Consider the following 26,753-nt stretch of genomic DNA (forward strand, 5'->3'; position numbering starts at 1 on the left):
ATTATTTAACCCTCTTAGCTGCCTATTAGATTGGTCGGGGGGCTTTTAGTATGTATGACTTTGTACCTCCTATGCTTGGCCAAGATTTTTTTTTCCTTTGTTGTTTAACCGATTGATGTTGTGATTCCACCAGGGAGGCTAGTCTTTTAAGTTTGTCTTATTCTTAACCCTGTTGAGCACAGCTTGCTTGATGCAGCTATCAGTATGGCTGCACAGAGATTTTGTAAACAGTTCAGTGTATGTTGTGATGTACTGGGTTTGGGGGGTGCTTGGAAATTAGCCAAGGTGTTGTTTAGCAGAAAGAGGTTAGCTTTGGGATAGTTACTAAGCATTTTTGCTTTCACTGAATGCCCAGATTAATTTTGCCCAAACCCTTACTGATAGCCCTGCAGTTAGGCTGCTCGTTCCATTGTTGCTTAATCCTACTAGTCTCCCTCGGGCGTTCTCTGCCTTATTTTAGCAGCATCTAAACTGGGAAGACTTCCTGTTACTAGCCAAATTACAGTGCATCTGCAGCGCAGTTGTTATAGCCTGCCTACCCCTACAAATCCACCAATGTCTTAATCCTACTCATCTCCCTCGGGCATTCCCTACCTTATTTTAACAGCATCTAAACTGGGAAGACTTCCTGGGGACTAGCCAAATTACAGTGCATCTGCAGCGCAGTTGTTATAGCCTGCCTACCCCTACAAATCCACCAATGTCTTAATCCTACTCATCTCCCTCGGGCATTCCCTGCCTTATTTTAACAGCATCTGAACTGGGAAGACTTCCTGGGACTAGCCAAATTACCATGCATCTGCAGCGCAGTTGTTATAGCCTGCCTACCCCTACAAATCCAACAGTGTGTACATGTTTTACCATGTACTGTTTTTAACTGATGTTAAATAGTAAATTTAGTTGTTCCAGTGTACATGCAGCATTGCGCTAGCCGCCTACTGTAGTCCATATCTCCCCTCTCGTCTTTCTTTCTCTCGCTAGCCTTTTTACCTGATAAACTCTTAACTTCTACAGTAGTTTCACCATTAGGTGGCAGTATACTCCCATACATATACAAACATTCCCCATACAATCCCCACTAATTCTATACCAGCCTTCTTCCTACTTGATCATTTCCCCACACTTAGTCCCACACACTTCTCTGCTCCCTTAGCTTTGCTAGTAATTACCTACACATTGTATACATTTGTGAAATTCTGTTTTTGTACTTACCTCGTGACTATTACCATAACCCCGTGGTCCTGAATGGGTCTGCATTACTGATTACTTTTCTTTGGGTGAATTCTCTTCCTCAGCTCTCTATCTCACCTTCTCCCGCACCATAAAAAAACTTCAATCCCCAAATCTTCTCCAGTATCTTAACAGATAAACTGGAACCCTCTAAAGTCCCTTCCTTTGGACGCCTCTGTTTCACATTTCAGTACAGTTTTTTCTCTGATCTACTTAACTGCTTTGCCTCCTGCAGAACCAGAAGACTCAAATCCAAAACAGCCCCCTGGCTAACCAAAGAGACAAAAATCCTTATGCATCTCTGAGGAAAAACCTGGAAATACTATCAAAAATTCAAAAACCCTCTTGCTGAATACAAGCAACTACAAAATCAAGTAAAAAAACAAATATCATTGACCGTAAATCCTTCTATCTTAAACTTCAAAACAACCATAAAACCAACCCTAAAACATTCTGGAGTAGCATTGCATCAATTCTCTCCCCAGGCAAGAAAGAAAACCCCTGCCCTGACCCAGATTCTCCTGACCTTCTTCTAGCTACCTAATTCAACTCCTTTTACATTGATTCCATAGCTAAACTTACCTCATCTTTCCCTAATAATATCTCCTCCAGCATATCTGAAAATATGGCTTCATCCTCCAATAACTCTCAGTCTCCCCCCTTTTCACTCTCAAGTCCATTCCTACCCACACTATAAAAAAACTCCTACTAAAATTAAAACCTTGTTCTAATGCCCCAGATAACATTCCATCCAACTTTCTCAAACTAGCTGCTGATGGCATAGCCCTTCCTGTCAGCATCCTAATTAATCTCTCCATCCAAGAGTCATATATACCACTCCTCTGGAAAAATGCCTTCATCATCCCCCTCTACAAAGGAGGTAACAACTTTTCAATCTCCAACTTTCACCCAATAGCTATCCTGTCCCGTCTCCAAGATTCTCGAAAAATGTATCCACCTGCAACTTTTATCCTACCTACTTGACAGCCACCTATTGACTCCAGCACAACCCAGGACATAGCACCACCACTGCCCTCTTTTCCTTCCTCGAACTCATCAACTCTGCTCGAGACTCTGGCGACATAGATGTTCTTTGTGTTTCACTGTTACAGTCCTCACATTTGGGGTTATCTGCTTGCAGGTAGCCCTCAGTCGGCCTGATTATCAAAGTCTTGGATCCTGCGTCTGTTGCGGTCTCATCTTCCATGACATCAGGTAGTCGGGGGGGTATAAAGCATGCAGCCAACGCCATTTTATCAGACTTTCTTGACATACTGTATCTGAAGCAGAAGCAGTTTGCAAGTGCCAGTCGGCCGACTCCTGAAATTTTCGTTTTCGAGTTTCAGATCTGAAGTCTTCAACTAAGCTAAGTACCCCATTGGGAAACCTTTTTCTTGCTCTAAACCGATGTCAGTAAAAGTTAACAATTGTATTTCTTGTGGAAAGCAAATACCTCATAAAGATTTTCATTCGTACTGCATTCCTTGCCTAGGCCCAGACCACGACGTATTTCGCTGTCAGTTTTGTGCCTTATTCAAACGTCGTGCTATTCGTCTGTTCATTTTCGCTTCTAAATACTTAGGTACTCAGTTCAATTTATCCAAAAATGGCTTTGGTAAGCCACCTGAACACCGACTTTCTGAAAAAATGCAAAGGTAAAGACAGAGACAGACCGCATAGGTCCAAAGCTGCCGACTACGCTTCTAAGCTAGTCACCAGTTCGCTGGTACTCAGTGAGGCGCATTCGCAGCCCCTAATACCCGCTACTTCAGATTTGCAGGCCTCTACTGAGACCCATTCAGAGTCCGGTATGCCGCAAGATGCTTCTTCGACTATGGAACCTGCGGATGTCTCTACCTTGGATGGGTCCGGAGCCACTGTGCAGGCACCGGCTTCTGAGGGTGTATTCAGGCCTACTGACTTGCATATTAAACAGACGCCATCTTCTTCTTCAAGACCTAAAACTCGACCCACGCCTAGAAAACAAACGTCCAAACCACATGGTCAGGCCCACATGCCTAAAAAACAAAAGATAAGAATGGCTCAAGACCTTATTACTCTAATTAGGGGAAGCCAGCCTTCTCCCTCTAAGAGACCTAAAACTGATTTTCCTTCTGATTCTTCTGATCAGGATTCTGAAATTTATGTTTCTTCTGATGACCTGGATTTGCTCTTATCTACCTATGAGGATTCTGATGCAGAGGACTCCATTCCCTCTGCTTCCCCTTCAGAAGATGTTTCTTTTGGTGAAACCTTGCACACTCTTAGGGAGCATTTCCGCTGGGAAAGCTAGGATTACTCTGACTCCAAAAAGAGGCTTAGGGAATTCTTACTCCTACCTCAACACAGGCCTTTAGCTATTCTTCCTGTACTGGACATTGTAGATGATGCTTTCTTGGAATCTAGCCTTGCCTCAGATACTTTACCTCCGGCTCCCAGAAAACCTGACAGATATTACAGAGTACCTGACTCTCACAAGTTCCTCTTTAAGAATCCTACTGCGGACCCAGAGACCATTTCACAGGGACCCAAAGGCATTAAGGCTACTACTGCCAAAAACCCTACCCCCTCTGATCGAGATTCCACGGCCCTGGACAGATGGGGTAAGAAGGTATACACTTCTGCTACTTTGGCCATTAGGGCCTTAAACTGCCAGTTTCATGTGTTAAATTATGTTATTGGACTACTTAAACAGAAAATGATGCTGATTCCTGACTCTGCTGAAAATCAAGAATTACAGGATTTAATGTATTCTGCTGAACAAGTCGGTAAACATACTTTGCATTGTGACTCTTTAGAAGCATCTTGCAAGGCTGCTGTCACTGGGTCTGTTCTTAGAAGGCATGCTTGGCTTAAGGAGCAAAATTTGCCAGATCATGTTAAAACTAAATTACTGGATGCTCCCTTAAGCCAAGACCGCCTGTTTGGCAACAAAGCAGTAATAGTACTTAAAAAGATGGAGGAAAACGCCAAATCTATGCAAACTGTTAAAGATTTCCTGCAAGTACAGCCTCCCAGATTTAGTAGACATTGACCTTCTAAGAATTGGTCCTTTCCTGTCTCTTCCAGGTCTCCTCAGTCCAAACCCAGGAACAGCAGACCACCTAGGCTACAGTCTCATGGTACTCACAGGCCTAAGCAGTGGGGGCTCCCACTTCCAAAGCTCTGTACTTACCTTCACCAAGCCTTACTACTTGCCTATTTTTTTCTAAATCCAAAGCTGGTTTTGCCACTGCACTCTTGCAGGGCTTAATAGCTGGTCCTAATGCTCTAACTGCCGCCCCACTTCCTTAGCTTTGGGAATCTACCAAAATGTAATTACTGCAACAGTGAAACACAAAAAACATAGTGCTGTTGTATACACTTACCATAAATGTAGGTGTTCAAGTGTATTCACTGTTGCAGTCCTAGTTACCCTCCCTGCAGCCCCCTGACTTCTATTGGCTATACCTTTCTTCTTGTTTACTGTATTTAAGCTTTCTGGTGTATTTGCTTTTTATTGGAGGTATAATCTTGCATATAATTGCTTCCCATTGTGGGGGCACCTGACATCTGGGGCAAGAAAAACTGATGTAATGGCATTGGCTGCATGCTTTATGTACCTGACGTCATGGAAGAAGAGACAGCATCCGACGCAGGACCCAATACTTTGATAATCAGGCTGGCTGAGGGATACCGTCAGACAGATAACCCAAATGTAATGACTGCAACAGTGAATACATTCGAACATCTACATTTATGGTAAGTGTACACAACTCTACTTTCTCAGTAGAATGCGCTGATGAGATGGGACTGGGAGGATTGTGCAAAATCAGATTTGTAGTAGAGACTGGCAACTCAAAAGCCACCAGGTTTAAAAGTACAACAGCAGTAGAATGAGTTTGTGGGGAAAAATCAAATGCAGACAGAGATCAGCAGTAGTCAGGCAGAGAACAGCAAGACAAACAAGCACTACAGATAGGTTAGGCTGTCTCTAAATATTTCCATGCAAGTTAGGAATGCTATTTCTCATCTCCTACCACTAATTAGCTGGATGTTATAAACTGAATACAAATAATTATTTTCTAATATTTAAGTAACCCTAGCCAAGACATCTTTAAACTCCAAAAGAACAAAATACTTAAAACAAAACAAAATGCAATATAAGAAAAACCCTAGCCAAGACATCTTTAAACTCCAAAAGAACAAAATACTTAAAACAAAACAAAATGCAATATAAGAAAAATGATAAAAAAATAGAAGTAACCAAACCTTAAATGAATAACTTCAATCCAAAATCAAGTGCAGAGATCAGCAGTAGTCATCTGTAATAATACTGAATCCTTCCATGAGATTTTTGCTGGATAGTTGAATTGGTTCTTAGAATTTATTGTAATTTGATTTTTTTGTAATACTCTTTGGATTTAAAATCTTACAATGTGATAGCTCATTTGTTTCTTCGTTACATTCTGTATTCTTTTATGTACATCTTATAGCTTAGCATTTACATTTTTTTGTTGAGAGGGCTCCCTGTGCCTATTTTTTTCATTAGTTCCTTCACTCAGTACAGTAATGTGAGAATCAGCTGCTGGAAATGTGTCATTGTCCGTTATCAGACAATGTTGTTTTCTATTAATGATGAGGTATCTGATAGATGGGATTTCTGTTTTTTGTACTTCTGTCTTTTTTTTTCTACAGTTTTCCTGTTTTTTTTTTTTTTAATGGCTAATGGTTGTACTAATGTTGTTGTGATAGTTTACTTTTGTTCATTTATTTAACATTTTGTTGACCGGGAAAGTCCAGCTTGAAATGAGCCAATTTTCAGAGGAGCCCCAGGGACAAATGCTCCAGATGCATGTCTTTGTAATGTGAGAGGAAATCCACATGAATGTAGTGAGGACATGCAGACTCTGCACAGACGGCACCCCAGCTGAGAATCGAACCGGAGAACCTCTTGCTGTGAGGTGAGAACACAAACCGCTGCACCACTACGCTGTCCATATTTATTTTCATTTTAGCTTTTTGTAATTCCATTTGATTCTTAATTATTCTCATTGTCAAAACTAATGTTACTAGATTTTTCTTTTAAGTCTTTTAACCACTCACTGATAAATTCTTATAATGTCCTTAAAGCTGTACCATTCCCACACATTTGATCGATTTTCTCATTAAACATTTTACTTTGTAGAATTTGTTAGACATCTAGCATTTTTGTAGTTATAACATAAAGCATGGCCCTATGAAGTAAAATGATGTATAATCCAGAGCTACCACATATACTTTTTTCTAATTAGGTAATTGTAATATGTATGAATTTAAGAAATCCATTGCATCAGTAATCTTAGTGTGTTTATATTAAGCTTGTGTTTACTTATAGACCCTAGCATCATCTGGGACAAGACTGTGGAACACCCAACGGGCTGTAGCCTGCTTCTCTTCTTGGGATTGGTGCTAACATTTTGCTTCTGGCGAGAATAGAAGCAAAACAGCATTGTATCCCAACAGAATGAAGCTGTGGTGAGACCAGCATTAGTAGTAGCCATTCATGCGACTACCTTCTTCATCATTCTTGACAAGCTAACTTTGTTTTCAGTAAGTACTGCTTGATTTGTTTCTAACTTCCGAATATCTGCCTAAATACTTCATTCTTAAATTTTCAGGGTCTGTGTATTTGTTTCCCCTCAAGTGTTTGGCAATGCTCTGTATAGACTCAACCTTGAGTGACATTTTTCCTGTACAAGCAGAATTGAAATTTCTCCAATACCAAGTTGCACACAACAGCTAGTTTCCAATGACGAGCACTGTCCACATAGGTGCAAACTGGATACTCCTGACAGTAATAGTCTCACTCCAACTGTCTAATCGATAAAAAGGGTCTGTTGCCATGGATATGAACTTTCCTACCGTCTCTGTTACTGGCTTGGTGGGTATGGGCTTCCTGATGCAATGTAGAAATTGCCTCTATATACTGACAATCAGTTAATTCTTTAACAAGCTGATGTGGTATGTGAGAGATGTATTTGCACAATTTCACTGGAGGCAAAACCCTCGCATAAAAGTACTCCTAATGTCAGTAAGGTTGTCAGTAGTACACACTATGCACCCATCATGCACAATTCAAAGCAGATATATCAACCCACATATGCTGAGGTACTTGCATGTAACCTTCCTACACCACAAAGACCTCCTAGACAAAGTACACATAATAAATACATTCAGCAGCCCCAAATGTGCTCTTTCAAAACAACACCCACATCAACACGTAGAGCTACATCTCATGGAGCCTCTGTCTCTAAGCCCATAAGGCAAGCCACCACACAATCCAATATTCTAGTCATTGGAGACTATCGTAAGACACACTGCTGTCCCTCTCACAAGCATGAGTAAAGAGAAAGTTACGGTCAGTTGCTTATCATGGGCTAGGATCCACCACATTATGCATGCACTCAGGTCATTGGACCACAATTACCAGTATGACTCAGTCACAGTCCACGTGGGAGTAAATGACCCTTTGATATTGATATCCTTTGAGATGTACCTCCCTAGACTATATGAAGAAGAGACATCATGGAGCTCTCGAAATATGTGTTTAGGCTGGTATGAGCCTAGCATCAAACAGCATTTTACCTTCTCCAAGGATGATGCCACAATACAAACAAAAGATGATTGACTTTAATAATTGGCTTAGTTTCTGGTGTTATTCTTGGTGGGTACAATATTTGTCAGCATGGAAGGAGATGGTCAAGAGACCACGGTGCTTTGGCAGGTATGGTCTACACCTCTCCCCTCTTTCTTTCGAATATTAGCTAAAACATTCTTTCCCCACAGTGCCTTTTTTAGGCAATGCCAAACTGAAAGTACTTCTGACTTAGCAAATCAAAATCAAGAAAATCTAAAGGTATTACTGCTGAATGCTAGGAGTCTAAGCAAAAAAACTCCACTCCCTAGAAGCTCTCTTTACCCTAGAAAATGGTGATGTCTGTGCAGTCACTGAGACATGGTTTAAAGCCACGGAGAGCACACCAATAGTGCAAGGGTTATAATGCCTTCCACACATTTAGGCCATCTACTTCACAGGCAGGAACTAAAGGTGGAGGTGTCTCCATTTATATCAAAAATAAATATACTTCAAGGCTGGTCTAACTGTCTTTATATACTCTGATCTTCCAAACCCATTAATGCATTAAAAGCAACTCCTTTCTTATTAAACTATGTTACTAATTATCTCTTGAATACCTTGATTGTATTTGCATTCCTTTATTATGCCTGTATTTCTGCATTGTAAACTATAGATTGTACTTGCATCCTTTATTATGCCTGTATTCTGCTCTGTAAATTTTACGGTGATAACCTGTTATACATACTGTAAATAGCTTTATCTGTCTCATGTATCCTAAGATGTTGTGTTAATTGCATTGTCCTAGCTTTGGAGCTTAATTCCTCGGGCCTCTGCTGAAAATTGACATGTATCCAGTTGGACTAGCCCGGTCAACAAATGTAAAATAAAAATAAAATAAATATAAATGGTCAAACAGGGCAAATCACTTGAGCTGCTCCATGTTCAAATCACCATAGGTAAAATCCAGTGCCACTTCTTTGCAAGCTATAAGCTCCTGTCTATGACCCAGAAAACCCATACCATGTATTTAAACTTTTTAGACCATGAAAATCTATTGCCAATCATTAGCGGACCAGCGTTCCGCTGTGGTGACTCCTAACCGGGGAAAGCCGAAGGAACAACAACAACAAGAAACACGAACCATCCAACCAATACCATATTCATAGGTGACTTTAATTACCCCACTATTAACTGGGAATCTTATATGACACCAAACATACATGCACAGAGATTCCTGGATTTTGTAAACACAAACTCCCTGGACCAGATGGTCAGTACACCAACCAGGGGTGGAACCATACTGGATCTGGTCCTCACTACTATGGGAGGGAGACTGTTGCACACCCCCTACTGTAATGCTGGTAAGGTCAGACCACAAAATGGTATCCTTTGAAGTAAAAATAAAACCTGGAACCCCAGCTAAACCTGGAGTATTCAGGAACTATTCTAAGGCTGACTTCCTTCTATTAAGTATGAACCTGACAACATTTCAAGCCTTCATAAACCCTGAAAACACTGCTGCCTATGCAGAACTGTTCACAGAAACCCTGTACAAGCATGTTAATAGCTGCATAGAGGCAGCTGTACCCACCAGGAAGAAGTACAGAACTAACTCAAAAAACAAGCCACACTGGTGAAATCACAAATTCAATCGGCTGTATAACAGGAGGAAGAAAATCATGGCAAAAATTAGGAGGTGCAGCATCCAGCAGGATAAAAGCACTCTCATCAAGCCAAACAGACATCTCAGAGGACAAATAAAGTGTAGCAAAGACAAATTTGAGTTAAGTTTGGCCTACCAGGCTGAGGACAACCACAAGCCATCCTTTAGCTATGTCCGCAACCTCAAAGGCAATCCACAATTGTGTGCAGAACTCATTGTAAATGGAGCTACCTATACTGAGCCAGAAGATATAGCAAACCTCCTGGCTGATAAATTCAGCTTCAACTTTACCTCTTTCTCTCTCTCTCTCTCTCTCTCTCTCTCTCCCTCAACCTTCCCTCAGGAAATATCATCAAATACAACTCCCCCTACTATCACTAGGGTACAGGTCCTTAATGCTCTCTGTAAAACCAAGAACACTGTATCAATGGGCCCAGACAGACAGTATACTAGGATGCCTTCTAAATTGCATGAAATATGACCTATCAGGGCCTCTGGAATTACTATTTAACTGTAGCCTCCAAACAGGCTTTGTGCCTCATGAATGGAGAAAGGCAACAGTCATCCCCTCTGTACAAAGGTGGGCCATCTACAGACCCATAAGCCTCACTAGTCTTGTATGTAAAGCCATGGAAAGAATTATCATGGAGATGATCAGTAGAAATGTAGTAAACCTCCAGACACTAGACACAACCCAGTTTGGTTTAGTCAAGGGCAGATCATGCCTACTCAACTTGGTGGACGACTTTGAGAACGTCACCAAAGCAGTGGATGAGAGCAAAATCATTCACACTTCCTACCTTGACCTAGCCAAGGCATTTGAGACAATACCCTACTCTGGGACTGTTGACAAACTTGAGAGGTTAGGTGCAAACTCATATGTCACCCAGTGGATAGCAAACTGGCTCACAGACAGGACCCAGGAAGTTAAAATTGGGGAGTTCATCTCTACAAAAAGGCCAGTCACAAGTGAGTCCCCTCAGGGATCAGTCCTTGGACTGCTCCTTTTTGGCATTTACTTCTCAGGTCTCTGGCTGACTTAATTTGTAGGTGATTGCAAATTAGGCATTGTCATTGAAACTCACACTGACACAAATGTTCTCCAGGAGGGGCTGACGCAAACAAACTGGTGTCAGAGCCATGGACTAAAACTAAATGCCAAGAAATGCGTAATAGTATCCTTTGGGAAGTCATCCATCCCTGGTAACTATTATATTGACAACACACAATCCTTAGAGCTTGACCCAGTAGTCGGGGACTTAGGGACACAAATAGTAATCTAGTCTTTGATCAACAAGTGTCTACAGTGGTGAGGAAATCATTCTATGTTGTGCAACTTACTAATTTATAGGTTTTTGCAGGTTCATAGGTAGGTACTAGGCTATCTGCCCTAGGGCCTGTAGAAGCCTAGCCTTAGCAATTCCCTGGATATTTCTTCCCACAATATATACTTCCCTGGGCCTACCTTTATTCCTAGCCTTTAGCTAGATATTGGTATATCTGTTCATTAGTGTATAGCTAATGTTTGCTGCCGTATGCATTATTTGCTGTTGTATTTATATTCAATTGTTCTTCATGTACTCTGCTGCTCATTTATTGTTCTGTGGAGATTTTCTCCGGGCCTCCACTGAAAAAGGGCCTGTGTCCAGTTGGAATTTCCCAGTAAACAAATGTAAATAAATGAATAAATAAATAAACTTATTAACAGAGGTGTGGCATCTAGTCTAAGGAAGTCATTCTGCCACTGTATTTGTCACTCATCAGACCCATCATTGAGTACAGTCCCCCTTTGGTATGTACCTAACCAGGCATATCCAGCAATTGGAACGTCCACAGAGGTTCCTGACTAAAAGAATACAGGGCATAAGTAATATGTCCTATGCAGACCACCTCAAGGCCCTATCCCTGTATTCCGTCTCATACAGGCTTTTGAGAGGAGTTCTATGCCTGGCATGCAGGACATTGTCAGACCTCACTTTGATGGACCCCCTGCATATCTGCAAAATAAACAGCACCAGAGTTACCCATTCTAAATACTTAAACCTTGCCTGTGATATGAATAGGACCTGCTGGAGAGATAGGTATGTATCCCAGAGACTACCCCGTTTGTGGGACAGGCTCCCCATCCATGTGAAGCAGAGTTCCTCTCTAACCCAATCCGAGTGCAACTTGGACAATTGAATGGGAAACTGGAAATTCATCCCTGGTTTGACACCTATGTCTCTAAGGACACAGGTAACATGTAAATGGTTCATCTCCCAGGCCCATGCTTACACTTATCAAGGATATCAGAACTTGTCAAAGATTTGGGATGTATGGCTAGGCTTAAAAAGACCCTTGGGGTTGTTAGCTTAGTAAATACTTATGAACCTATCAACTTATAACATGTATCTGTTATAGTGCACATTCTACTATCACAGTTAATCGTAAAACATAATTGTTACTAGTTAATGTAAGGTCGAATAAATCTAATGTTAATTACTAAGTGATTGTACACAGAATTACTCTCTAAAGCTAAATGAGAGTGGTCAAACACAGTTTGTAATTACTAAACAGATTTAAAGCACCGAAACATGTCTAACTTATGCTATAGCAAACAGTAACTTTTATCACAATGTTTACATGTTATATGTAATAGTTTGAGAGACAAATTATTGTAATGCTAAAACTTAAGAACGTACACTTTAAGAATCTAGATGTACACAGAAAATTTGGCAGAGTATTGTTTAGACCAGTTTTTCTCAAAATCTGAGCTTACTAAGAATATTGTTTGTAAAAAAATACTTTGTGACAACAATGTAAGTGATAAAAAGAACACTGTTTAACTTATTGTTATTCATACTCAGGCAACTTGAGTACTTAATTTCACTAAATATTATTGTTTTACTGATTTCTTTTAATATTAACACCTTTATTGAATTATCACTTAAGACATAGGCAAACATATATTTATATTAAAGAAAACAAACCTTAACATGTTGCCAGTTTACATACATTATACAGCACATAAAATTTGTTAGTTAAAAAATGGCAAGACACCTTGGCAGAGCAACAGTCACTATTCCAGTTTCAGTTCTTTACTTAGTTAATGGAAAGCAAATTTGAAATAAACGCCTCAGATAGTTGAAGATAACCATCCAAACTGATAACCAAAAACAAGTTTATGTTGGACAATAACTGTTAAGATAGCAGTTGTTAAAAGTACACACCTTCTGCAAACGGTTTGCTGTAAAATAGTCAACGAAACACGCTGGCTGTTTAAATCCCAGTAAGTTTTTTGAATTAACAGGTCGGTCTTCACCTCACCAAACACCAAGCAGAAACTTGTTCCACCATTAAACAACACCATCTATTATGTGTTGAAATTCTGTCTTCACTTCATTACAAATGGAAACAGCTGTCCAAAATGCACTTTTGAAAGGACCACAACAATGTAGTCTTGTAAATACGAACACTTTATTGACAAAAGACTGGCAAGCGCTTTCACCTTATAGGATATATATATGTGTGACATCACTTCCCTTGTGCTTAACTCACATTCAAACATTTAAAGCAGCACTAACTATATAAAAAAGTATATGAAATACAAAATATAAGGTTGGTCAACTATGATCAGCTCAACATATACTGCTTAAAATCAATTATATAATGATAAAAAATAAAAATATATATATAAAAATATGAATGTCATACTTACATTCTAAATTTGAACACACTCTGCTGTGCTATAGTGAGTTATTTAAGATAACATCAAATAAGCGTTTTTTTTTTTTTAATTTTAAAACAAAATAGAAGCCTACAATTAAACTTATGCCAAATAAAAGTAGCTGTGCCAAACGAATTCAAGCATATAAAACCATTCATTGTTAATGGATAAATGCCTCTCTAGGCATGTCATATCAGTACAAACCCTGCGCTGAAAGTTGCATTTTAGGAAATATAAAGCTTAGAAATTATCAGGACTAAGTCGAACATATATTAAATACCCAAGTTCAAGTAAAGGCACTTCAGTCGAACATATATTAGATACCCAAATTCAAGTGAAGGCACTTGATTGTGCTTGAGAAACAAAAATAGTTCACTGGAAATAGCTTGTCAAAGCAATACCTAGATTCTAGGTTATATTTCAAAAATAAAGTAATATAACTACCATTAAAACTAAAGTAGCAGCATCAATCGCTGTTATGTTAGATGCACAAATTCAAGTAAAAGCATACACATATACTTCAAAACGTCATACAAAAATCTAAAAACTGAATTGCAAACATGGACAGCTAATCTCTGTTGAACATATATGGTAATTAATATAGGTTCACTGGATCGACATAAAATGAACTTGGAAACCTCAATGTCAGCATGATTAGAGCCAGTGCAAAGTATAAGGTGTTGTGTCTATTGTTGTTAATGACGAGACACAACTTCAAGATTACATTTTCCATGTACAATAGCCCTACTATTATTGGGGCTGGCTTTTTAACATCAACCAGCCTCTAATTATATCCACAATTTCAAGTATAGACTTTTAAAAATACTTTTAAGCATTATGAAAAAGCTAAAAGACAGACATAAATTGTTGCTCACGTTTCTAGTACATTTTATATTATATAAGATATAGAGCCATATCATTTGTATATGCTACTCAACTCATCAAATACCATTTACTACTTCCCAAGGTCTTTGCCTTTCAGTATTGGTTTAATACGAATCCTGTTATTTAAGCCAGTGAACCTATATTAATTACCATATAATGTATGTTCAGCAGAGATCAGCTGTCCATGTTTGCAATTCAGTTTCTAGATTTTTGTATGATGTTTTGAAGTATATGTGTATGCTTTTACTTGAATTTGTGAATCTAACATAACAGCAATTGATGCTGCTACTTTAATTTTAATGGTAGTTATATTACTTTATTTTTGAAATATAACCTAGAATCTAGGTATTGCTTTGACAAGCTCTTTCCAGCGAACTATTTTTGTTTCTCCTTTCAGAAGCACAATCAAGTGCCTTTACTTGAACTTGGGTATTTAATACATGTTCGACTGAAGTTTTTAACGTTAGTCCTGATAATTTCTAAGCTTTATATTTCCTAAAATGCAACTTTCAGCGCAGGGTTTGTACTGATATGACATGCCTAGAGAGGCATTTTAGCCATCTATTCATTAACAATGAATGGTTTTATATGCTTGAATTTGTTTGGCACAGCTACTTTTATTTGGCATAAGTTTAATTGTAGGCTTTTATTTTGTTTTAAAATTAAAAAAAAAAATGCTTATTTGATGTTATCTTAAATAACCCACTATAGCACAGCAGAGAGTGTTCAAATTTAGAATGTAAGTATGACATTCATATTCATATTTTTATATATATATATTTTTATTTTTTATCATTATATAATTGATTTTAAGCAGTATATGTTGAGCTGATCATTGTTGACCAACCTTATATTTTGTATTTCATATACATTTTTATATAGTTAGTGTTGCTTTAAATGTTTGAATGTGAGTTAAGCACAAGGGAAGTGATGTCACACAGACCTAAAGTATATATATATATATATATATATATATATATATACATATATATATATATATATATATATATATGTTAAAAGCTCTGTGATATGTTTGGTCTGAGGAAGCCTATAAGGCTTTTGTCAATAAAGTGTTCGTATTTACAAGACTACATTGTTGTGGTCCTTTCAAAAGTGCATTTTGGATAGCTGTTTCCATTTGTAATGAGGTGAAGACAGAATTTCAACACATAATAGATTGTGTTGTTTAATTGTGGAACAAGTTTCTGCTTGGTGTTTGGTGAGGTGAAGACCGACCTGTTAATTCAAAAAACTTACTGGGATTTAAACAGCCAGCGTGTTTCGTTGACTATTTTATAGCAAACCGTTTGCAGAAGGTGTGCAACTTTAACAACAGCTATCTTAACAGACAGTTATTGTCCAACATAAACTTGCTTTTGGTTATCAATTTGGATGGTTATCTTCAACTATCTGAGGCGTTTATTTCAAATTTGCTTTCCATTAACTGTAAGTAAAGAACTGAAACTGGAATAGTGACTGTTGCTCTGCCAAGGTGTCTTGCCATTTTTTAACTAACAAATTTTATTGCTATTATCGAGACACTAAATATAGCAGCTATTTTTTACCTGATTGCACAGCATGTTATTTTGTGTAATTCATCAATCTAACATTACATAAATTGCTCATTTCCTGCCTTCGCTTAAACCCCATTCCTCACCAGAATATTATTATGCATGTTATTGTTCCCATAATTTCCACTTATTTCTATGTAATTTGCTCCTACCCTTTTCTAAAGATCCCACTTCCAATTATGTCATTTCTGTTGCAGTATTTGAAATACGGTTGGTTTAGACTTTGAATTACATTTTCTAGTAATTGCTTTTTTTGTCAGCCACCAGCATTAAACTTAACAAGGCCTTACTATTTCTAGACAATTCCAGCTCAATAATTTCCTTGGTTACACCCATTTTATTTCTTGACAGAGTACTTTGTAGGACATTTTTAACACTTGCCAACTCATTACACTCCCAAAACATATGTTTACAGTTGCTTCTTTCTTCTCCATCATACCTCCAACATTTGCTGTGTTTGGAAAATCTTTTGGAGTCTACTTGGGATATAAAGATACTTGCACAAACACTTCTAAGCAAAAATCCTAAATCTTCTACATTTTGTTGCATACTTGGGTGCCACACACATGTCCTTCCAGTATTCCCTTGTAAAATGCTTATCCAGTCTCTATTCCCAATCTTTTCTAACGTATTCTGATTGATTCCTACAGTTATTGTGCAATATTTTATATCCCCCAGTAATTCTTCCCCTTTAAGAGCAGGTTCTGCTCTAGATTTAACAAGAAACTCTACCAGAGCAGGTCTTTCACTTAGGGACTCCACTATCCCTTTTTCTGTGCCTATATTCTGATATCAGTTTCTGATAGGGAAGGCAGTCTCTAGCCTGCAGTCCAAATGTTTCTTGGCCTATTCCCATTATGTTCTCTTTTCCTCTCCAGTTATTTGCTCCCAATAACTTGGTTCCTTTGCCAATTTTCTCCAATAAATTCCAGCCCCCTCTTGCCAATTCTCTGTACCCCTAATTGCAGTTATCCCTATCAGCAAAATGTCATGTCTCCATTCTTGTAATGGCTTAATTCTTAAAACATTTTCCACTACTTTATGAATATAATATTCTGTATGCCTGTTGTTGTTCTTAAGGATCTTCATCCAAAATCCCACTCTTATGTCTTAAATTTCTCCATTTCATCATTCCTTTCCACTTTGACTTGCTCCTTTCTGCTTGGGTTATGCATATGAGCCTTAACTGTATAGCTGTAAAATATCCCTTCAAATCAGGTAATCCTAAACCACCTTGTTCTATTCAAAGAATCCGATTATAGCACTTGACCTTTGCCCTCTTCCCCTTCCAAGTAATTTCCTTCAATTCTTTATTAATTATTGTCCACAACTTCTCATCTGGTTGCCAAAAATATGCCTGCCCTGTATATAAAACTAAAGAGACTGAAAACATTTCACTGCTGATATTTTGCTATCCATATTCATAAACAAGAGCTTCAAGTTTCTAAGTTTTTGTATTATCTTTTGATTGGTCTCTTCCCACATATCCTTAGCTGTCATAACAGAAGCCTTTTTAATTCATATTCCTAAATACTTCACTTTGTTTCCATAAGTGTGGGTACTGCTGAACCAATTCATGTGTGAGTGCATAATTTGCAGCTGTAGTCTTTGTTTTATTTTCATTAATTTTATTACCGGAAAAGACTTGAAACCGTCCACAGTACTAAGGTGTTTTTTTTTTTTTTATTTTATCTGATACAAAATAATATCATCTTCAAATAAAGCCAACCTTTCTTGAATATCATGCCAATTATATCCTTGAATATTTGAGTCCCTTTTTTTTTTGCAGATAACAAAGGGGAAAGAAGATATCCCTGCCTGGTTCCTCTGTATGACACAACTTATCGGAGTGGAGCCATCCCACTTAAATCTTGCCTCTGATCTCACATATATTCTCCTCCTCTTAGATTCTCCTAATTAACCTTATGTGACTGTATCAGTGAATAAAAATGTTGCCATTGCCCCACTCATAAACTCTAAGCTTATTCTACTGAATTCTTTCTCTGTTTCAAGACCTACTAACAGCAGTATTTTCTTACATCCTGCTTCTCTCTGGATCATCGCTTTCTATTAATGTTGTCAAATGTTTGCCTCCCCTCTACAAAACCACAGTGATCCATATCTATGAGTTTCTTTTAGCTATTGTAGACACAAACACTTTATAATTATGCTTAAAAATAAAAATGCATCTATGTGAAGCTGGTTCTGATGAGTCTTCAGTGTCTTTAGCTATTACAGCCATAACAGCTTTTTTCCAGAATGTTAGTTCTTCCTCTCCTTTTAAAATACTGTTAAGTAAAACCTTCCAGATCTTTATCACTCTCTCCTAACTTCCAAACTTCCATAGGAATACCATCTATTCCAGGTGACTGTCCTGCACATATACATCACCATTTGTCTTTCATCACCTCCTGTCTTAACTGTTAATTGTTGAGCCTCATCTACCTCTAACCTTGGCATACTAAAGTCTTCCATAAATATTTCCATTTATGTTCTTTCTTTATTTCAAGACTTCTGTGCTTTATACCCATTTTCAAAAAACTTCTAAAATATCTCTAATACCACTACAGGATATCTTTCTTGGTATAGGGACTTCTTCTCTGACTAATATCTGGGGAACACCCCAGGTGCCTTGGAAATAATCAGCAGTGGTTCCCCCTGAATGTCTGATATGGACTTACCTCATCAGATGTGATTAAAGTCGGATTCCGACCAGCCGCCAACCCTGTCGTGGCCAAGGAATCCAACAGTAAAGCTGGACGAACCTCCAGGCATTCATTCACCTCAGGAGAGACGTCTAGTGGAGGTTGAACAGCAGAAGATTCCAGCCTAGGCTTCTTGACCTTCTTCAGTGATAGATGCCCCTTGGAGTAGGAGGTTTCCTCCATTGCATCTTTCGCAAGAACCTTAAGACACTGGTTCTCAAGATAAAACACCAAAGAGGAGAGTCTACTATGCAGGGTTTTAGGTACAGAGACCTGACAGATGGAACAGGAGGTATGATCATGCAAGGCACCAAGACAAAACTGTTTGTGGCAGTGTTTATGAGGAATATGTGTGTCTCACTGGCATTTACCCTTCCTGGATGACATGAAAACCCCACAAGCACAAAAACAGAAGGATAAGTAGAAAGAAATCCCAGCAGGGCGGTTATCTGCAATGGTAAAACTAACAGTGGAATGGGTGTTCAGAATAATGGTCTAGAGATGGTGTTCGGACTGGTGTCAAAGAAGTTCTGAAGATGGCATGTCCGGACGTCACCTTTATGTTCTAAGATTTGCTAGGCGCATACATGTGACATACGGTGTACCTTAAAGCAAACTAAAGGCTTTGGTATACTGTTTTGACATCTGGCTACTCTTGGCAGGGGATCCCTACTGTAATGAATACTGTAACAATGAAGATAAGGACATCTACCATTATGGTAAGATTTTACACAACTGTACTTTTCCTTCCAGTTTCTCTGCTACAGCACAAAATCTGTTTTTTTTTTTTTTTTCTGCATGCTCTGATCTCCAACTCTTTTTAAACGGCACTTCTTTAGAAGTCTCAATACTCAGCCAGCCTTTTCTTTATTTCAAACTCTTATTTTTGCAGTTTTGTCAGTTCATCTGAATAGCTGCTTAAGACTGCTTCTGTTTTTTTCCAGCCTTTTATTGTCTGAGTTAATATAGTTCTTTGATTTTTCATTTGTTTTAATCAGCTCTGAATACATTTGAATTATTTTTTTCCTCTAAAAATTACTGGAAGCCATCTGTAGTACCAAAGCTGGAGCTTGAACTACTTTTTGCTGACCAGCTGCAGGATTCTTCCTAGTTGGTGTTTTCTCTTCAAATTTTCTGATTGTTTTTTTCAGGCTGTCTAACTTTCTTCTTTGCTTTCATCCTGGCAGTATACTTGCTAACCAGTAAACATTTCAGGCTGTCTAACTTTCTTCTTTGCTTTCATCCTGGTAGTATACTTGCTAACCAGTAAACACATTTTACTAAAATTGGCAGAATTACTAGCCCTTATTTCCATTTCTTTTTTCTTACTTGGAGAGCTGAAATTAAACTGTTTATCAGTATACAGCCATCTTTGAATATCTCCAATCTTACTGAATTTTAATGTAGCCCAGTATGTAGTTAACACACTTAAGTTTAAAAGGAAAAAGATTCCAGCATGCTGGTTTCCCTGTATCACAAAATGACACAAACTCACAAAGCAATTCTCTGCTTCTATAAGAGACATGGGCTTGCCGGCTCAGCTTACGTCTGCTTGCAGTGGGTATGAATTAGTAGTATTCCTGGCTGTCTTCTAATTGGTCTGAAGACATGTTTAAGCACTTTCATTCTAAAACATACAGAACTTCTTCAGGGAGTCTGAAGAAGTTCTGTATGTTTTAGAATGAATGCGCTTAAACTTGATTAAAATAAGGGTTGGTGGCATTTTGTGCGGCATTTTTTTTGTTTTTTACATAGTCATTTAATATGCTGTTTTGTGATGGTCTGAAGACATATCAATCACACACAAGTCAAGAAGAAAACACGGAGTTTCCAACGTCTTTAAAAAGATGTGGTATTGCATTTAAATAAAAATAAAACAAAATGCCCTTCTGTCCCTCTAAGGGAAACAGGTGGTAAGGAAATAAACACAAGTTTTCCCGGTGAAGTAAAACTAAGGCTTTTTTTATTTGTCTGACACCGGCCTTAGGTCATCTGGTGCCCTAGGCAAAAGGGCTCCACAGTGCCCCCCCCCCCCCCCCCACACACACACACACACACACACTACCCGGTCCACCGATCCTGGTCTACCTACATGAAATAAATACGGGAAAAGTGCCCCAGCTAGCGCGGTGCCCTAGGCGGCTGCCTAGTTGGCCTGTGCCTAAGGCCGGCTATGCACATGTGCTTAAATCAGCAGCCATTAATCATTAGCTATGTTTTGTTAGACCCTTCATATTTATACAAAATAAACTTATGTAAAAGTGATATGCTAGTCTGGCTACTGTCTGCTTCTGGTTCATTGGCTTCTTGCACAAAGAACAAAATACTGTAAGCTAAAACAGTAAAAGTTTCCATGCTTGGTTAAGTGTATTTTGTATGAAGGAAGCAGACAGACTTCATGGTAATGGTGGAATCATTCTCTTCATGTTGACATAGTAAACCAGAATAACTGTTCATTCTTGAACAGTAAGCTGTGTGTTTGTTTTTGTTTATTTATTTACTTATTTAATTGTTTTCTTGCCAGATAGTTGGGCTGATAAAATAACTATTTCCATCCATGACTAGGACTTCTCAGGGGGCACAAATAGGACATTATAATACGGTTGAAAATGAACAGTGATGGACAATAAATTCAGCTGTTTTAGAAATAAACAATAGAAATCAGTAACAGCACAGTAGTACATAAAAAGTTAATAGCAGTGCATAATTGGGTTTAAGACTTCAGTGAAAATAAGGATGATTAAAGAAAGTTAAGTATAGCCATTCTGTGGTAATATTTATAAAGCAAGAGTAAAGTATGTGCAGTGGATAGAAAAAGTGTACAAATCCCTGTTAAAATGGCAGGTTTTTGTGATATAAAAAATGAGACCACAGTAAATCATTTCAAAACTTTTCCCGCCTTTAATGTGACCTATAACCTGCATAATTCAGTTGAAAAACAAACATCTGTTAGAGGGGAACAATGTAAAGAATAAAAAGTGTACAATAAGCTGGTTGCATAAGTGTGCACACCCTTAAACTAATACTTTGTTGAAGCACCTTTTGATTTAATTACAACATTCAGTCTTCTTGGGTACACACCTGCCATCAGTTGAAGAGACTCTGATTAATCCCAAATAAAGTTCAGCTGTCCTAGTAGGATTTTCCTGACATTTACTCAGTTGCCTGCTACAGCAAAAGCCATGGCTTGCAGACCAAAAGGATCTCATTTTTGAAATGGTATCGGTCACGAGAAGAGTACAAAACATTTCCACAGCATTGGATATACCATGGAACACAGTGAAGACAGTCCTCTAAAAGTGGAGAAAATATGGGACAACAATGATGTTGCAAAGAACTGGACGTCCCTCCAAAGTTGATGAAAAGACGAAAACTGGTCAGGCAGGCTGCCAAGAGACCTACAGCAATACTGAAGGAACTACAGGAATTTCTGGCAAGTACTGGTTGTGTACTACATGCAACAACAATCTCCTGTGTTCTCCATATTCTCCTTATGTCTGGACTATGGGGTAAGGTTGCAAGACGGACGCCTTTTCTTACACAGAAAAGCATCCAGGCTTGGCTAAAATTTGCAAAACAATACATAAATTCTCTCAAAAGCATGTGGGAAAATGTTATGGTCTGATGAGACCAAGGTTGAACTTTTTGGCCACAATTCCAAAAGTTACATTTGGCGCAAAACCAGCACTTCGCATCACCAAAAGAACACCATCCCCACAGTGAAGCATGGTGATGGCAGTGTCATGCTTTGGGGTTGCTTTGCTTCAGCTGGAACTGGGGCTTTAATCAAGGTGGAGGGAATTATGAACAGTTCCAAATACCAGTCAGTTTTGGCCCAAAACCTTCAGGCATTTGCTGGAAAGCTGAAGATGAAGAGGAATTTCCCCTTTCACCATGACAATGACTCCAAGCATACATCCAAATCAACAAAAGAATGGCTTCACCAGAAGAAAATTAAAGGTTTGGAATGGCCCAGCCAGACCCCAGACCTAATTCCAATAGAAAATATGTGGGTGACCTAAAGAGGGCTGTGCACAAGAGATGCCCTCGCAATCTGTCAGATGTGGAGCACTTTTGCAAGGAAAAGTGGGCACATATTGCCAAGTCAAGATGTGCCATGCTGATAGACTCCTACCAAAGAAGATTGAATGCTGTAATTAAATCAAAAGGTGCTTCAACAAAGTATTAGTTTACGGGTGTGCACACTTATACAACCAGCTTATTGTATGTTTTTTATTTTTTATATTTTTCCCCTAACAGATTTGTTTGTTTTTCGATTGAATTGTACAGGTTATAGGTCGCAATAAAGGTGGGAAAAGTTTTGAAATGATTTATTGTAGTCTCAATTTTTTATATCACAAAAACCTGGCATTTTAACAGGGGTGTACACTTTTTATGTTCACTGTATTATATGTATACTACATCATTACCCACTATCTTTAATACACTTGTCTTTTACTCTTTTAATGGGAGTTCCTTTGATTTTATTTTAAAGCTTGCTTCATTGTCAGATACATGGTTTCAGCGGACTGGAATGAATTCAGCAAAAGCTCTGTCATCGGTTGCTTAACCAAAAGTGTAGTGAGGGATCAGTGTAAGAAGACTGCATGCTTTCCTTTTCTCTGAGAGTACACTTGTTGTCTAAAGAATAGTTTTGGGATCAATGGCAGGCATGGTCTTTCCTTTGTTATTTTGCAAAAGGTGAAAGATGCAATTTGTGGTGGTCAAGTGTATAGACTAATCCAGCTTGGGATCCTTGTGCTTGGCTCCTAAGGAGAAACAACAGAAGAGTGGTGGAAAAGCCCTGATAGCAACCACTAAAGTTGACAGCCAACTAGCTATATCTTCGAGATATAAAAGAAAATACTGCAGAAGCCTAGGTGTGGGTAAAGTGATCAAGTATTTATTACTAGATAGGTGAGTGCTTCCAAATATGAACATACCTAGGTTTGGGCAATGGCTATTCAGCACTGATGTTCTTCAGTAAGGATTTCATATCTTAGTGACTACTGCCCAGTCTTTAGTTGCTATGATCTGTTACGATTTTTTTGTTGGTAACTTCGACAAAACTTCCTCCTAAAAAAGCAGAGACAGTGGCTAAAACACCTTACAGTTACCTCCATGGCACTGTTCTGGAGAATGTTTATTATAATTATTTTAAGGGGTTTGGAAAAATAAAACAGATTGTATTATGGTGATGTTGTACAGTCTAGGAAAATGAAAGGTCAAGCTGAGTTTACTTGCAACAGAAAAGGCATAATCATAAGAGCTTGTCACTTTCTGCGACCTGGTCACAAACTTCAGCACTTTCAAGCAGTCAGTGACACCTTTCATGTTCATTTTGAATTGATCTGGTGAAGTATTTATTAAAGGCTCTGCAGAATGATTTACACTGGCTCTTATGAATGACCGTAACCCAGGCGAAGGACACTTTTGGTGATTAATCACTTTCTATTTCTTCTTACTGTTCTGATTACTCCGGCAATATGTTTTATATTTTTTATGTTCACAGCTAGCAAAGTACTTGAACATTGGAAAGACTAGGGTATGTCCACTTGGATATGGTTTTCTGCAGTCATTCCCAACATCACACGCTAAGGAATGAATAGCTACAAGCCTCTGCCTCCGCAGCATCTCCAGCCCAAAACAGCTGGCCCTGCAAATTCCTTGTCTCTCATTGTTTTAATGTTGAATAAATATTACACCATTTTATGGTATTTCCAAATTCAGAAGTGTACATCCATCCAGGTATAAAGGTCTGATTGCTTTAACCATGCACAGACTTCCGGAGTATTTTCTTTTACATCTTGAAGATGTAGTCCGTTTGCTGTCTACTTTAGTAGTTGCTGTGATGGACTTTCCACTTCTTTTTTTCCTTTATCATTTCGCAGACACAGATAGCCAAAAGATAGTAGCCGTAGTGGTAACTGTAAGCCACTGTGTCTTTTGCAGAAGCATACAGTGATGAATGTGAATCAGAAAGAAAGATGAAGCTACAAACTTTGAGTACAGTTTGCCGAAATTTTACTGATGCTAGTGTGAAATATTAAGGTAAGACATTTAAGTAGAAGTACATTTTCAGTGTTGCTTTACTAGCTAAAGGCAAGATAAGCATGCATATTTACAGCTAGTGGGGTTTGGCTTTATTGGCTTCTAAGCACCCATTAAAGTCATAAAAAATAAAAAGTCATGGGCTTTCAGAAGCCATGTATTTGAAACACTGGTATGCCCTTAACAATTCAGTTGCATATATCCTATGGACCTCTACTATTGGAGGTTTAAGGTATGATTGATTGATTTTATTTCTTTATTATATTTATTAATTGATTGATTGACGTTTGATTACAGGGAAAGTCCGACTGGGTAGAAGCCCATTTTCAGTGGATGCCTGGGTAGAAAAGCTCCAAATGATTACAAAACTTTGTAAGAACAATAATTTTGCAGTTTTCAAAACAAAAACATCTACAGTTTAAATAATTAGAACAAATTAGACACAATATAAAACATTGGTTAAGAATCAGTACAAGGTATATGATGATCATTTAATGTTTAGAGAAATTTTAGACAGTTTATAGAGAAAATGAAGGCAAGGCAGTCTTATAAAAATAGGACTCGCAATATGAAGTGAAGGAATAACAGGCCTATGATATAATTAGCAAGAAAGTCAAGTAAAAGAATTGGGTAGTAGTAAGGAAGTAAGTGAAGAAGGGAGAGTAAGGAGGTATAAAGAATGAAAAGGTACTGGCTCTCATTTAGGGATATAGTTTATCCTGGTTTTGCACAAGAGCAGAGCCAGATTTTAACTAGGAACTTATAGAATGGCTTTGAAAGATGGAAGGAAGGGTATAGATCTGTTGTTTACAGGTAAGCAGTTACAGGCCTTGGCAACCCGGTACTAGTACAGATGATACCCAGCAGATTTGTTATGTTTCTAGACAGACATGAATTTTTGGTCACTGGATCGCAATGAGCAACTGGAAACATAGTTGTGGAGAATGCCTTTTAGTGCTGGACAGGCAGATAGATTTATTTATTTTACATTTGTTGACCGGGAGTGTCCGACTGAACTAAAGCCCTTTTTCACTGGAGGCCCAGGGAGAAAAGCTCCAAATAGTACAAACAATTAAAATAGCATTGAGGTATTCTGGTATTTACAAATCCCATACAGTAGTTAAAATTTACAAGCCTAAAAACAAAAGGCAGATAACAAAGCACAGGAAGTAACATGTAGTAGTTAAAAAAGTTTACTAATCTAAGAGCGAAAAGCAGAGTATAACAAAAGCTTAGGAAGTTACATACAAAGCATAGGGAGTAAGCTGTTTATACTATGTATTATGTATTACATAAACAGTAACAGTATTTCCCAAGGTATTTGTAGATTTGAAAATTAGAGAAAGTTTGAAGTAGTTAGGGGAGAAGGAATAGAGTAAGTAGAGCAGAGGAGATAGGGTGATTATGGGGAGGAAAGTAAGGAGTAATAGAGATAGATGGTTGCTATGTAAGTTGGTTGTGGTCAGGGAGGCTGTGAACATTGGCAGGTCCAGTGTCTTATAAAATACTCTTTGGTGGCTGATTTAAATTGTTTGGGGTGTGTAAGGGTCCTAATTTCTAGTGGGAGTTTGTTTTATGCAATAAAGGGGTGGTAGCTATAAAAGTTGCATCCAGTCTTTTATTTGGGTTTGTAAACATTTAATAGATCTTGGGATGAGCTTTGGAGATGTCTTGTAGGGGAACAGTGGGAGATGAGGGATGATAGAGCAGGGCAGAAAGCTGACTGATGTGTGATTTGGAGCTGAGACTGGAGAAACAGGTGAGGTAGTTTGAGCCAGTTCAGGTATTTTAGGGAGAGACAGTGGTGAGATTTATATGTTTGTTGAGCTGCGAATCTAGCTATCCTGTGATAGGTCGATTCTAGTTTGGTAAGTAGGGAGGAGTGAGTATTTGGGAACAGTAAGTTAAGCAAGGTGGATGGTAGGCATGTGTAAGAGTAATCCTAGCTTCGGTGGTGAGGAAGTTATTTGTGTTCAGGAGTCATGGCGTCTGATGGGTTTTTCTGATGCAATTATTTGTGTAAATCAAATTTTAGTTGATCACCAATGGTAATGCCGAGTAGTTTTGTGCTAGATTAGACTTCTATAGGAGTATTGTTTAGGGACATTATGCAGAAGGAAGATTTTATATTGTTAACGAATTTAGGAAGAAAAGTAGCAATTTTGTTTTTTTAGGGTTGAGGATGAGATGGTTATTAGTGAGCTATGTCTCTACTGAGTTAAAGGATGACTGGGTAGTTGATAGGAGTTCTGAGTGTGAGTTGGCAATAGTGATGACTGTAGATCGTCCGCATTTTGGACAATGGTAGACTGAGGACAAGAGGAGTACAGTAAGTTGGTGAAGA

General features: G+C 38.3%; 1 protein-coding gene across 3 annotated transcripts in view; it reads left to right on the forward strand.

Moving 5' to 3' along the window:
* The window catches only part of LOC122795841 (spindle assembly abnormal protein 6 homolog), a 1,219,651-nt gene that overhangs the window by 614,428 nt on the left and 578,470 nt on the right, over positions 1-26,753 (forward strand). The gene's annotated exons all lie outside the window — the stretch shown is intronic.

Source organism: Protopterus annectens, chromosome 2.part2 (assembly GCF_019279795.1).
Source record: "Protopterus annectens isolate FY-2018-M chromosome 2.part2, PAN1.0, whole genome shotgun sequence".
Classification (NCBI taxonomy): Eukaryota; Metazoa; Chordata; order Ceratodontiformes; family Protopteridae; genus Protopterus; species Protopterus annectens.